Below are 14862 nucleotides of genomic sequence, written 5' to 3'. Positions count from 1 at the left end.
TGCTTGAGCAATGCATATTTTTTTGAATTTTTTGTTTATGAATGTTAAAATTTTGGCTCTTGAAAGAATGATGTAAAAGGAGAAATGTTATTGATAATCTGAAAAATCACAAAATTGATTCTTGAAGCAAGAAAAAGCAGTGAAAAGCTTGCCGAAAAAAATAAATATGGCGAAAAAAAGAAAAAAGAAAGAAAAAGAAAAAGCAAGTAGAAAAAGCCAATAGCCCTTTAAACCAAAAGACAAGGGTAAAATAAAAAGGATCCAAGGCTTTGAGCATCAATGGATAGGAGGGCCCACACGAATAAAATTCTGGCCTGAGCGGCTAAACCAAGCTGTCCCTAACCATGTGCTTGTGGCGTGAAGGTGTCAAGTGAAAAGCTTGAGACTGAGCGGTTAAAGTCATGGTCCAAAGCAAAAAAAGAGTGTGCTTAAGAGTTCTGGACACCTCTAATTGGGGACTCTAGCACAGCTGAGTCATAATCTGAAAAGTTTCACCCAGTTATGTGTCTGTGGCATTTATGTATCCGGTGGTAATACTGGAAAACAAAATGCTTAGCGTCACGGCCAAGACTCATAAAGTAACTGTGTTGAAGAATCAACATACTGAACTAGGAGAATCAATAACACTATCTGAATTCTGAGTTCCTATAGATGCCAATCATTCTGAACTTCAAAGGATAAAGTAAGATGCCAAAACTGTTAAGAGGCAAAAAGCTACTAGTCCCGCTCATCTAATTGGAGCTAAGTTTCATTGATATTTTGGAATTTATAGTATATTCTCTTCTTTTTATCCTATTTGATTTTCAGTTGCTTGGGGACAAGCAATAATTTAAGTTTGGTGTTGTGATGAGCGGATAATTTATACGCTTTTTGGCATTGTTTTTAGTATGTTTTTAGTATGTTTTAGTTAGTTTTTATTATGTTTTTATTAGTTTTTAAATAAAAATCACATTTCTGGACTTTCCTATGAGTTTGTGTGTTTTTCTGTGATTTCAGGTATTTTCTGGCTGAAATTGAGGGACTTGAGTAAAAATCTGATTCAGAGGCTGAAAAAGGACTGCAGATGCTGTTGGATTCTGACCTCCCTACACCCATAGTGAATTTTCTGGAGCTACAAAAGTCCAATTGGCGCGTTCTTAATTGCGTTAGAAAGTAGACATCCTGGGCTTTCCAGCAATATATAATAGTCCATACTTTGCCCGAGATTTGATGGCCCAAACCGGCGTTCGATGTCAGCATAGAAATTCTGGCATCAAAACGCCAGAACTGGCATAAAAGTTGGAGTTAAATGCCCAAACTGGCACAAAAGCTGGCGTTTAACTCCAAGAAAAGTCTCTACACGTGAAAGCCTCAATGCTCAGCCCAAGCACACACCAAGTGGGCCCAGAAGTAGATTCTGCATCATTTACTCATTTGTGTAAACCATAGGTTACTAGTTTTCTACAAAAAGGACCATTTGCTATTGTATTTTACACACTTGATCATACTTTTGATCTTGGTTCTTCTGGCTCCCTCTCTGGGGCTGATGAGCGGATAATTTATACGCTTTTTGATATTGTTTTTAGTATGTTTTTAGTAGGATCTAGTTACTTTTAGGGATGCTTTCATTATTTTTTATGTTAAATTCACATTTCTGGACTTTACTATGAGTTTGTGTGTTTTTCTGTGATTTTAGGTATTTTCTGGCTGAAATTGAGGGACTTGAGCAGAAATCAGATTCAGAGGTTGAAGAAGGACTGCTGATGCTGTTGGATTCTGACCTCCCTACACTCAAAGTGGATTTTCTGGAGCTACAGAACTCGAAATGGTGCGTTTCCAACTGCGTTGGAAAGTAGACATCCAGGGCTTTCCAGAAATATATAATAGTCCGTACTTTGGCCAAGAATAGATGACGTAAACTGGCGTTCAACGCCAGCTTTCTACCCAAATCTAGCGTCCAGCGCCAGAAAAGGAGCCAAAACCAGAGTTGAACGCCCAAACTGGCACAAAAGCTGGCGTTCAACTCCAAGAAGGACCTCTGCACGTGTAACATTCAGGCTCAGCCCAAGCACACACCAAGTGGGCCCCGGAAGTGGATTTATGCATCAATTACTTACTCATGTAAACCCTAGTAGCTAGTTTATTATAAATAGGACCTTTTACTATTGTATTAGGTATCTTTGATCAGTTGTATGCTATCTTAGATCACAATTGAGGGCTGGCCTCTCGGCCATGCCTGGACCTTTCACTTATGTATTTTTAACGGTAGAGTTTCTACACTTCATAGATTAAGGTGTGGAGCTCTGTTGTTCCTCAAAGACTAATGCAAAGTACTACTGTTTTCTATTCAATTCATCTTATTTCCCTTCTAAGATATTCATTCGCTCTTCAACCTGAATGTGATGAACGTGACAATCATCATCATTCCCTATGAACGCGTGCCTGACAACCACTTCCGTTCTACATTAGATTGAATGAGTATCTCTTAGATCTCCTAACCAGAATCTTCGTGGCGTAAGCTAGAATGATGGCGGCATTCAAGAGAATCCGGAAGGTCTAAACCTTGTCTGTGGTATTCTGAGTAGGATTCAATGATTGAATGACTGTGACGAGCTTCAAACTCGCGAGTGCTGGGTGTTAGTGACAGACGCAAAAGGAGGGTGAATCCTATTCCAGCATGATCGAGAACCGACAGATGATTAGCCGTGCTGTGACAGAGCATGTGAGCATATTTTTCACTGAGAGGAGGGGATGTAGCCACTGACAACGGTGATGCCCTTGCATAAAGCCAGCCATGGAAAGGAGTAAGACTGATTGGATGAAGATAGCAGGAAAGCAGAGATTCAGAGGAACGAAAGCATCTCCATTCGCTTATCTGAAATTCTCACCAATGAATTACATAAGTATTTCTATCCCTATTTTATTATATTAAATTCGAAAACACCATTATCAATTTATATCTGCCTAACTGAGATTTGCAAGGTGACCATAGCTTACTTCATACCAACAATCTCCGTGGGATTCGACCCTTACTCACGTAAGGTATTACTTGGACGACCCAGTGCACTTGCTGGTTAGTTGTATCGAAGTTGTGAACCATGGTATTTGCACCAAGTTTTTGGCGCCATTGTCAGGGAAAGAAAGAGCCATGAATTTTACATAATTAAAGTGTAATCACGATTACGCGTACCAAGTTGCTCACGTTGCCAGGGATTGTTCGAGCCTGGACATCACAATTTCGTGCACCAAGTTTTTGGCGCCGTTGCGGGGATTGTTCGAGTTTGGACAACTGACGGTTCATCTTGTTGCTCAGTTTAGGTAATTTTCTTTTTATTTTATTTTCAAAAAAATTTTTCAAAAATAATTCTAAAATTTTCTCATCTGTTTTCGAAAAAAATTAATTAAAAATGTTTTCAAAAATATACTTTTCTTCAGAATTTTTAAGAATGAATTCTAGTATTTCATGAATCATGTTGAATCCTATCTGGCTGTAAAGCCATACCCAAACTGCTTTGGAATTGGTCTTCAACTAATCACCTCAATGGAGCCATGTCCAATTCTTTTGGATAGGGCATGTTAGGCTTGTCATCTCTGAATTACACTCATATTTTTATTAAAGCTTGGCTGGCTATTAAGCCATGCCTGACCCTTTGATTGGAGCTTTAAGACTAACATGGCAAGATTCCTGGAATTCATATTAAAAATTTTGGAATCATTATTTTTATTTTTATTTTTTTTCACAATAATTTTCGAAAAAAAAATTTGAAAATCATAAAAATCAAAAATATTTTTGTGTTTCTTATTTGAGTCATGTGTCATGTTATAAATTTGGTGTCAATTGCATGTGCATCTTGCATTTTTCGAAAATTTCATGCATTCATAGTGTTCTTCATGATCTTCAAGTTGTTCTTGGTCAGTCTTCTTGTTTGATCTTGATGTTTTTCTTATTTTGTGTCTTTTCTTATTTTACATGTGCATTTTTTATTTATTAGAGTCTAAACATGAAAGATTTCTAAGTTTGGTGTCTTGCATGTTTTCTTTGCATATAAAATTTTTAAAAAATATGTTCTTGATGTTCATCATGATATTCACGGTGTTCTTGGTGTTCATCTTGACATTCATAGCATTCTTGCACACATTCATAGTTTTGATCTAAAATTTTCATGCATTGCATCTTTTTCATGTATTTCTCTCTCATCATAAAAAAAAATTAAAAAATCAAAAAAATATCTTTCCATTTTTCTTCTCATCAAATTCGAAAATTAGATTTGACTTTTTTCAAAAATTTTTAAAATCAAGTTGTTTTTATGAGTCAAATCAAATTTTCATTTTAAAAAAAAAATCTTATCTTTTTCAAAATCTTTTTCAAAAATCAAATCTTTTTTTTATTTTTCTTAGTTATTTTCGAAAATTACAAAAATATTTTTCAAAAATCTTTTCTTAATTTTGTCTCATAATTTTCGAAAATAACATCATCAATTAATGTTTTGATTCAAAAATTTCAAGTTTGTTACTTGCTTGTTAAGAAAGATTCAAACTTTAAGTTCTAGAATCATATCTTGTGATTTCTTGTGAATCAAGTCATTAATTGTGATTTTAAAAATCAAATCTTTTTCAAAACTAATTTCAATCATATCTTTTCAAAAATATCTTTTTAACTTATCCTTTCAAAAAATTGATTTCAAAATATCTTCTCTAACTTCCTAACTTCTTATCTTTTCAAAATTTGTTTCAACTAACTAACTAACTTTTTGTTTGTTTCTTAACTTTTTCAAAACTACCTAACTAACTCTCTCTCTCTCTAATTTTCGAAAATATCTTCCCTCTTTTTCAAAAATTTCTTTTTTATTAACTAATTATTTTTATTTTTGATTTTAAAAAAAAAATACTAACCTTTTTCAAAAACTATTTTCGAAAATCACTAACTCTTTTTCAAAAATTATTTTCGAAAATTCTCCCTCTCCCATCTTATTCTATTTATTTATTCATTTACTAACATCTCATCTCACATCTCTGCCCTCCTCACAGTTGTGTTTCTTTCTTTACATCACATTCTTTGTCTCCCTCTTTTCTTCCACTCACAAAGGGATCCCTATACTGTGGTATAAAGGATCCATATTATTATTATTATTTTTTCTGTGCCCTCTTCTTTGTCATATGAGCAGGAGCAAGGACAAGAACATTCTTGTTGAAGCAGATCCAGAACCTGAAAGGACTCTGAAGAGAAAATTAAGAGAAGCTAAATTACAACAATCCAGAGATAACCTTTCAGAAATTTTCGAACAGGAAGAGGAGATGGCAACCGAAAATAATAATAATGCAAGGAGAATGCTTGGTGACTTTACTGCACCTAATACCAATTTACATGGAAGAAGCATCTCCATTCATGCCATTGGAGCAAACAACTTTGAGCTGAAACCTCAATTAGTTTCTCTGATGCAGCAGAACTGCAAGTTTCATGGACTTCCATCTGAAGATCCTTTTCAGTTCTTAACTGAATTCTTGCAGATATGTGATACTGTTAAGACTAATGGAGTAGATCCTGAAGTCTACAGGCTCATGCTTTTCCCTTTTGCTGTAAGAGATAGAGCTAGAGTGTGGTTGGATTCTCAACCCAAGGATAGCCTGAACTCTTGGGATAAGCTGGTCAAGGCTTTCTTAGCCAAGTTCTTTCCTCCTCAAAAGCTGAGCAAGCTTAGAGTGTATGTTCAAACCTTCAGACAGAAAGAAGGTGAATCCCTCTATGAAGCTTGGGAGAGATACAAAGGACTGACCAAAAAGTGTCCTTCTGACATGCTTTTAGAATGGACCATCCTGGATATATTTTATGATGGTCTGTCTGAGTTATCTAAGATGTAATTGGATACCTCTACAGGTGGATCCATTCACCTGAAGAAAACGCCTGCAGAAGCTCAAGAACTCATTGACATGGCTACAAATAACCAGTTCATGTACACTTCTGAAAGGAATCCTGTGAATAATGGGACGCCTATGAAGAAGGGAGTTCTTGAGATTGATACTCTGAATGCCATATTGGCTCAGAATAAAATATTGACTCAGCAAGTCAATATGATTTCTCAGAGTTTGAATGGAATGCAAGTTGCATCCAACAGTACTCAAGAGGCTTCTTATGCAGAAGAGGCTTATGATCCTGAGAACCCTGCAATAGCAGAGGTAAATTATTTAGGTGAACCTTATGGAAACACCTATAACTCATCATGGAGAAATCATCCAAATTTCTCATGGAAGGATCAAAAGCCTCAACAAGGCTTTAATAATGGTAGAAGAAACAGGTTTAGCAATGGCAAGCCTTTTCCATCATCCACTCAGCAACAGACAGAGAATTCTGAGCAGAACCCATCTAGCTTAGCAAAGTTAGTCTCTGATCTGTCCAAGGCCACTGTGAGTTTCATGAATGAAACAAGGTCTTCCATTAGAAATTTGGAAGCACAAGTGGGCCAGCTGAGTAAAAGGATCACTACAATCCCTCCCAGTACTCTCCCAAGCAATACAGAAGAGAATCCAAAAGGAGAGTGCAAGGCCATTGACATAAGCAAAATGGCCGAACCCAATGAGGGAGAGGAGGACGTGAATCCCAAGGAGGAAGACCTCCTGGGACGTCCAGTGACCAATAAGGAGCTTCCCTCTGAGGAACCAAAGGACTCTGAGGCTCATCTAGAGACCATAGAGATTCCATTGAACCTCCTTATGCCCTTCATGAGCCCTGATGAATATTCCTCTTCTGAAGAGAATGATGATGTTACAGAAGAGCAAACTGCTAAGTTTCTTGGTGCAATCATGAAGCTGAATGCCAAATTATTTGGCATTGATACTTGGGAAGTTGAACTTCCCTTGTTCATCAATGAACTAAGTGATCCGGATCAACTGACATTGCCTCAGAAGAGACAGGATCCTGGAAAGTTCATAATACCTTGTACTATAGGCACCATGATCTTTAAGGCTCTGTGTGACCTTGGTTCAGGAATAAACCTCATGCCCCTCTTTGTAATAGAGAAACTGGGAATCTATGGGGTGCAAGCTGCTAAAATCTCATTAGAGATGGCAGACAATTCAAGAAAACAGGCATATGGACAAGTAGAGGACGTGTTAATAAAGGTTGAAGGCCTTTACATCCCTGCTGATTTCATAGTCCTGGATACTGGAAAGGAAGAGGATGAATCCATCATCTTAGGAAGACCTTTCTTGGCCACAGCAAGAGCTGTGATTGATGTTGACAGAGGTGAACTAGTCCTTCAATGGAATGAGGACTCCCTTGTGTTTAAAACTCAAGGATCTCCCTCTGCAACCATGGAGAGGAAGCATGAAAAGCTTCTCTCAAAGCAGAGTCAACCCAAGCCCCCACAATCAAACTCTAAGTTTGGTGTTGGGAGGCCACAACCAAATTCTAAGTTTGGTGTTGAACTCCCATATCCAAACTCTAAGTTTGGTGTTGGAGAGTCTCAACAATGCTCTGAACATCTGTGAGGCTCCATGAGAGCCCACTGTCAAGCTATTGACATTAAAGAAGCGCTTGTTGGGAGGCAACCCAATTTTTATTTATCTAACAATATTTTTCTTAGTTATATGTCTTTATAGGTTCATGATCATGTGGAGTCACAAAATAAATATAAAAATTGAAAACGGAATCAAAAAACAGCAGAAGAAAAATCACACCCTGGAGGAGCATCTGCCTGGCATTCAACGCCAGAACAGAGCATGGTTCTGGCGCTAAACACCCAAAATGGGCAGCATCCTGGCGCTGAACGCCCAGAACAAGCATGGTTCTGGCGTTCAACGCCAGAAATGGCTACAAATGGGCGTTGAACGCCCAAAATGGGCACCAACCTGGCGCTGAACGCCTAGAGTTGTGTGCAAGGGCATTTTACATGCCTAAATTGGTGCAGGGATGTAAATGCCTTGACACCTCAGGATCTGTGGACCCCACAGAATCATCTTAGGATCTGTGGACCCTACAGGATCCCCACCTACCTCATCATCTCTCTTTCCATTCATGATCATCCCTTCTGTTTTCCATTTACCACTCACATCCATACACCCACTACCTTCAAAATTCAACATCTCTCTCCCACCCAATCCCACCCATATGGCCGAATACACACATCCATCCATCTCCTCCATATCTTCTTCTTCTTCTTCTATTCTTTCTTCTTTTGCTCGAGGGCGAGCAACATTCTAAGTTTGGTGTGGTAAAAGCATAGCTTTTTTGTTTTTTCCATAACCATTGATGGCACCTAAGGCCAGAGAAACCTCTAGAAAGAGGAAAGGGAAGACAAAAGCTTCCATCAAGGGTCTATAGCTCAGTGGTAGAATATTTGACTGCAAATCAAGAGATCCCTGAGATACCTCAGGGGATACATTTTCTTCCACACAATTATTGGAAGCAACTAAGGGTGGAACATCAAGAGCACTCCATCATCCTTCATGAAATCAGAGAAGATCAAAAAGCAATGAGGGAGGAGCAACAAAGACAAGGAAGAGACATAGAAGAGCTCAAGGACATCATTGGTTCCTCAAGAAGGAAACGCCACCATCACTAAGGTGGATTCATTCCTTGTTCTTATTTCTTCTGTTTTTCGTTTTCTATGTTATGTGCTTATCTATGTTTGTGTCTTCATTACATGATCATTAGTAGTAGTAACTATGTCTTAAAGTTATGAATGTCCTATGAATCCATCACCTCTCTTAAATGAAAAATGTTTTAATTCAAAAGAAAAAGAAGTACATGAGTTTCGAATTTATCCTTGAACTTAGTTTAATCATATTGATGTGGTGACAATGCTTCTTGTTTTCTGAATGTATGCTTGAACAGTGCATATGTCTTTTGAAGTTGTTGTTTAAGAATGTTAAATATGTTGGCTCTTGAAAGAATGATGACTAGGAGACATGTTATTTGATAATCTAAAAAATAAAAAAAAATGATTCTTGAAGCAAGAAAAAGCAGCAAAGAACAAAGCTTGCAGAAAAAAAAAATAGGCGAAAAAAAATAGAAAGAAAAAGCAAGCAGAAAAAGCCAAAAGCTCTTAAAACCAAGAGGCAAGAGCAAAAAGCCAGTAGCCCTTAAAACCAAAAGGCAAGGGCAATAAAAAGGATCCCAAGGCTTTGAGCATCAGTGGATAGGAGAGCCTAAAGGAATAAAATCCTGGTCTAAGCGGCTAAACCAAGCTGTCCCTAACCATGTGCTTGTGGCGTGAAGGTGTCAAGTGAAAACTTGAGACTGAGCGGTTAAAGTCAAGGTCCAAAGCAAAAGAAGAGTGTGCTTAAGAACCCTGGACACCTCTAATTGGGGACTTTAGTAAAGCTGAGTCACAATCTGAAAAGATTCACCCAATTTTGTGTCTGTGGCATTTATGTATCCGGTGGTAATACTAGAAAACAAAGTACTTAGGGCCACGACCAAGACTCATGAAATAGCTGTGTTCAAGAATCATCATACTGAACTAGGAGAGTCAATAACACTATTCGAAATCTGAAGTTCCTATAGATGCCAATCATTCTGAACCTCAATGGATAGAGTGAGATGCCAAAACTATTCAAGAGGCAAAAAGCTATAAGTCCCGCTCATATGATTGAAGCTCTATTTCATTGATAGTTTGGAATTTGTAGTATATTCTCTTCTTTTTATCCTATTTGATTTTCAGTTGCTCGGGGACAAGCAACAATTTGAGTTTGGTGTTGTGATGAGCGGATAATTTATACGCTTTTTGACATTGTTTTTAGTATGTTTTTAGTAGGATCTAGTTACTTTTAGGGATGTTTTCATTAGTTTTTATGTTAAATTCACATTTCTGGACTTTACTATGAGTTTGTGTGTTTTTCTGTGATTTCAGGTATTTTCTGGCTGCAATTGAGGGACTTGAGCAGAAATCAGATTCAGAGGTTGAAGAAGGACTGCTGATGCTGTTGGATTCTGACCTCCCTGCACTCAAAGTGGAATTTCTGGAGCTACAAAACTCGAAATGGCGCGCTTCCAATTGCGTTGGAAAGTAGACATCCAGGGCTTTACAGAAATATATAATAGTCCATACTTTGGCCAAGAATAGATGACGTAAACTGGCGTTCAACACCAGCTTTCTACCCAAATCTGGCGTCCAGCGCCAGAAAAGGAGCCAAAACCAGAGTTGAACGCCCAAACTGGCACAAAAGCTGGCGTTCAACTCCAAGAAGGACCTCTGCACGTGTAACATTCAGGCTCAGCCCAAGCAAACACCAAGTGGGCCCCGGAAGTGGATTTATGCATCAATTACTTACTCATGTAAACCCTAGTAGCTAGTTTATTATAAATAGGACCTTTTACTATTGTATTAGGTATCTTTGATCAGTTGTATGCTATCTTAGATCACAATTGAGGGCTGGTCTCTCGGCCATGCCTGGACCTTTCACTTCTGTATTTTTAACGGTAGAGTTTCTACACTCCATAGATTAAGGTGTGGAGCTCTGTTGTTCCTCAAAGACTAATGCAAAGTACTACTGTTTTCTATTCAATTCATCTTATTTTCCTTCTAAGATATTCATTCGCTCTTCAACCTGAATGTGATGAACGTGACAATCATCATCATTCCCTATGAACGCGTGCCTGACAACCACTTCCGTTCTACATTAGATTGAATGAGTATCTCTTAGATCTCCTAACCAGAATCTTCGTGGCGTAAGCTAGAATGATGGCGGCATTCAAGAGAATCCGGAAGGTCTAAACCTTGTCTGTGGTATTCTAAGTAGGATTCAATGATTGAATGACTATGACGAGCTTCAAACTCGCGAGTGCTGGGCGTTAGTGACAGACGCAAAAGGAGGGTGAATCCTATTCCAGCATGATCGAGAACCGACAGATGATTAGCCGTGCTGTGACAGAGCATGTGAGCATATTTTTCACTGAGAGGAGGGGATGTAGCCACTGACAACGGTGATGCCCTTGCATAAAGCCAGCCATGGAAAAGAGTAAGACTGATTGGATGAAGATAGCAGGAAAGCAGAGATTCAAAGGAACGAAAGCATCTCCATTCGCTTATCTGAAATTCTCACCAATGAATTACATAAATATTTCTATCCCTATTTTATTATATTAAATTCGAAAACACCATTATCAATTTATATCTGCCTAACTGAGATTTGCAAGGTGACCATAGCTTGCTTCATACCAACAATCTCCGTGGGATTCGACCCTTACTCACATAAGGTATTACTTGGACGACCCATTGCACTTGCTGGTTAGTTGTATCGAAGTTGTGAACCATGGTATTTGCACCAAGTTTTTGGCGCCATTGCCAGGGAAAGAAAGAGCCATGAATTTTACATAATTAAAGTGTAATCACGATTACGCGTACCAAGTTGCTCACGTTGCCAGGGATTGTTCGAGCCTGGACATCACAATTTCGTGCACCAGGGGCCGAAACCAATGATCACCATTATCACTTTTGTATTTTCAACGGTGGAGTTTCTACACACCATAGATTAAGGTGTGGAGCTCTGCTGTTCCTCATGAATTAATTCAAAGTACTATTATTTTTCTATTCAACTCAAGCCTATTTCTTCTCTAAGATATACACTCGTTCTTCAACCTGATGAATGTGATGATCCGTGACACTTATCATCATTCTCACCTATGAATGTGTTCCTGACAACCACCTCCATTCTACCTCTGATTGAGTGTGTATCTCTTATGCTCCTGGTTCATGATGCATGGTTGCCTCGCCTGACAACCAAGCCTTCCATTCCATGAGATCAGAGTCTTCGTGGTATAGGCAAGAATCAATTGGCAGCATTCTTGAGATCTGGAAAGTCTAAACCTTGTCTGTGGTATTCCGAGTAGGATCTGGGAAGGGATGACTGTGACGAGCTTCAAACTCGCGAGTGTTGGGCGTGTGACAGACGCATAAGGATCAATACATCCTATTCCAACATGATCGAGAACCAACAGCTGATTAGCCGTGCGGTGACAGCGCATTTGGACCATTTTCACTGAGAGGATGGGAGGTAGCCATTGACAACGGTGAAACCCAACATAAGCTTGCCATGGAAAGGAGTATGAATGATTGGAAGAAGGCAATAGGAAAGTAGAAGTTTAGGAGGAACAAAGCATCTTCATACGCTTATCTGAAATTCTCACCAATGAATTACATAAGTATCTCTATCCTATTTTATGTTTTATTCATCTTTTAATTATCAATCCTCCATAACCATTTGAATCCACCTGACTGAGATTTACAAGATGACCATAGCTTGCTTCAAGCCGACAATCTCCGTGGGATCGACCCTTACTCAGGTAAGGTTTATTACTTGGACGACCCAGTGCACTTGCTGGTTAGTTGTGCGGAGTTGTGACAAAGAGTTGAGATTACAATTGTGCGTACCAAGTTTTTGGCGCCATTGATGATCACAATTTCATGCACCAAACAACAAAGAATTAAGAAGAAGAAGTAGAAGAGAGCATGAATCAAAACCTAGATCTAAGAACTAAACCTAATCCTAATCCTAATTCTAGAGAGAAGAGAGAGCTTCTCTCTCTAGAAACTAACTCTAAACTAATCCTAATATGTATGAATGTGAATTATGATGTGAATCATGATTTTCCCTTCAATCCTTAGTCCTTATATGCATTTTGGCGCCAAAGTTGGTTTTAAATTGGGCCCCACAGCTCTCAGAAATTGCTGGGCACGTTTTCTATTTAAAAAATTCACGTGTGCCCACCGACGCATACGCGTACAGTACGCGTGCGCGTCCCTTGCATTTTCGCGATCCACACGTGCGTGTACAGTGTGCCTGCGCGTGGGTGAAGATATCCAAATCTTTGTCTTTTCATGTGTTCTCCACTTTGCATGCTTTCCTCATCACTCCTTTGATTCATTCATAGCCTTTTCAACCTGAAATCATTTAACAAAGAAATCAAGGCATCTAGTGGAATCAAAGGTGAATTAAATTTAGCTAATTAAGGACCTAGAAAGCATGTTTTCATACTTAAGCACAAATTGGGAGACAATTATGAAACCATGCTATTTCACTGAATAAATGTGGGTAAAAGGTCATAAAATTACCTAAATTAAGCACAAGATAAATCATACAAAGGGGGTTTATCAACCTACCAACACTTAAACCAAGCAAGCATGTCCTCATGCTTAAACCAAGAATGATGTAAAGGGTATCAACATTTATTCAATGAAATCTAACTAAATGCAACCTAAACTATATGTAACTATCTACATGAATGCACTTGCTTGGTCAAAATAAATCAATTCCCAAGAAGCATATATGTACAAGGGCTAAGGGTTAGCAAGTCTAATCCACAATTGAATTGAGTTATTAAATATTTTTACAAACTCGCATGAAGAATGATGATCATAGGTGAAAATATGTAATTGAGCATCAAACCCTCACCGGATGTGTTTGCACTCTATTCGCTCAAGTATTTAGGGTTGATTCACTCAATTCTCCCCTAATCATGCTTTCTAAGATTTTTTTTTCTTCTAACAATCAACATTTATTCCATGAATGCATACAAGTATCATGAGGTATTTTCATTGGTTGTAATGGGCTAGGGTCAAGGTGGGATGCATATTTGGTTAAGTGGACTTGAAATTTGAATCTTTGATAGGCTTAAACTTCCCACCTAACCTATGACATCTTATACAATTCAAAACTAACCTAACTACCCATTTTTCACTTTTTTCACATACTCATGCATTTTCTTTTTTATTACAACTCTTATGTATTGATTCTTATTGGACTTCACTTTGCTTTGGGGCATTTTGTCCCCTTTCTTTTATTCCTTTCTTTTTCTTCTTTTTTTTTTCTTTTTCTATTTTTTTCTTTTCTTTTCTTTTCCATACTCTTCTTTTTCTTTTCTTTTTTCTTTTATTTTTCTCATTTTTCTTTCTTTTTGCCTTGCAATATATACAAAAACATCAATGCATGGGGTTTTACATTTGATCAATACATGAGCATGCACCCAATTCTCAATATTTTCAACAAAAATACAAAACTACCCTTTTTATTCAACCAATGTCCCAAGTTTCCCACACTTGAATGATACACACACAAACTAGCCTTAGCCAATCAAAGATCCAAAGTAAGGACTTTTATTGTTTTTCACTTTACAGCTTGTAATGTGCTAAAATGAAGAACAAAGTGGGTTAATCGTAGGCTCAAAATTGGCTTAACAATGGAAGATAAAAAGTAAGGCTATTTGGGTAAGTGAGCTAATTGAAATGATGGCCTCAATCATATAAATGCATGAATACAAGGAATAATGGACATATAGAATTAAACAAATCAAAGATTACAATCATAGAAAGAGAATAATGCTCACAAGAAGGAAAATAAGTGGTTATAAGATGTAACCACACTATTAGGCTCAAATCTGACTTGCTTGTGTTCTTAGCTCAAAAACCATGTTCCACAATATATATAATTCATTCAAGTTCTATGAAAAGTTTTCACTCAAATCAATTGGTGCCCTATAGATAATTTCTCAAAAAAGTTCATTATTTTGACTAAGCTTATTGTATATATATATGCAAAAATAAGAAAATGTAAGTAAAAATCCTAAAAACCTAAAATGAAATATGAAAGTGTTGAGATTAGAAATTTGTCACCCAAAATCGCCGACCGGTCGGACGACCTCCCCACACTTAAAGTTTGCACCGTCCTCGGTGCATTCAAAGATGAGCAAGGGGGTACGGCGACTTTCCGAGTTGCTACCTTCAGCTGGTAGGTCAACTGGTTGCTGTGTGTTCTTTGTCTTTCGCTTCCATTTTTGTCTGTGGTGCATCATTCATGCAAAATAGAAAATAACACCATAAGATGAGAAAATACAAAGCAAGGAAGCATACATTGTTGGAATGAGGTAAATCACTAGGATTGAGTGAGTGA

The 14862-nt window shown here is 37.9% G+C and overlaps 1 non-coding gene across 1 annotated transcript; it reads right to left on the bottom strand.

Annotated features, from left to right (window-relative positions):
* Positions 1–5670: 5670 nt before the first annotated feature.
* LOC112726100 (small nucleolar RNA R71) lies at positions 5671–5778 on the bottom strand. Its single transcript, XR_003165167.1, has one exon. It is a non-coding gene; the product is annotated as a small nucleolar RNA R71 (small nucleolar RNA).
* Positions 5779–14862: the final 9084 nt, after the last annotated feature.

Source organism: Arachis hypogaea, chromosome 11, assembly GCF_003086295.3.
Source record: "Arachis hypogaea cultivar Tifrunner chromosome 11, arahy.Tifrunner.gnm2.J5K5, whole genome shotgun sequence".
Taxonomy (NCBI): Eukaryota; Viridiplantae; Streptophyta; class Magnoliopsida; order Fabales; family Fabaceae; genus Arachis; species Arachis hypogaea.
This window is presented reverse-complemented; position numbering and strand designations above follow the sequence as displayed.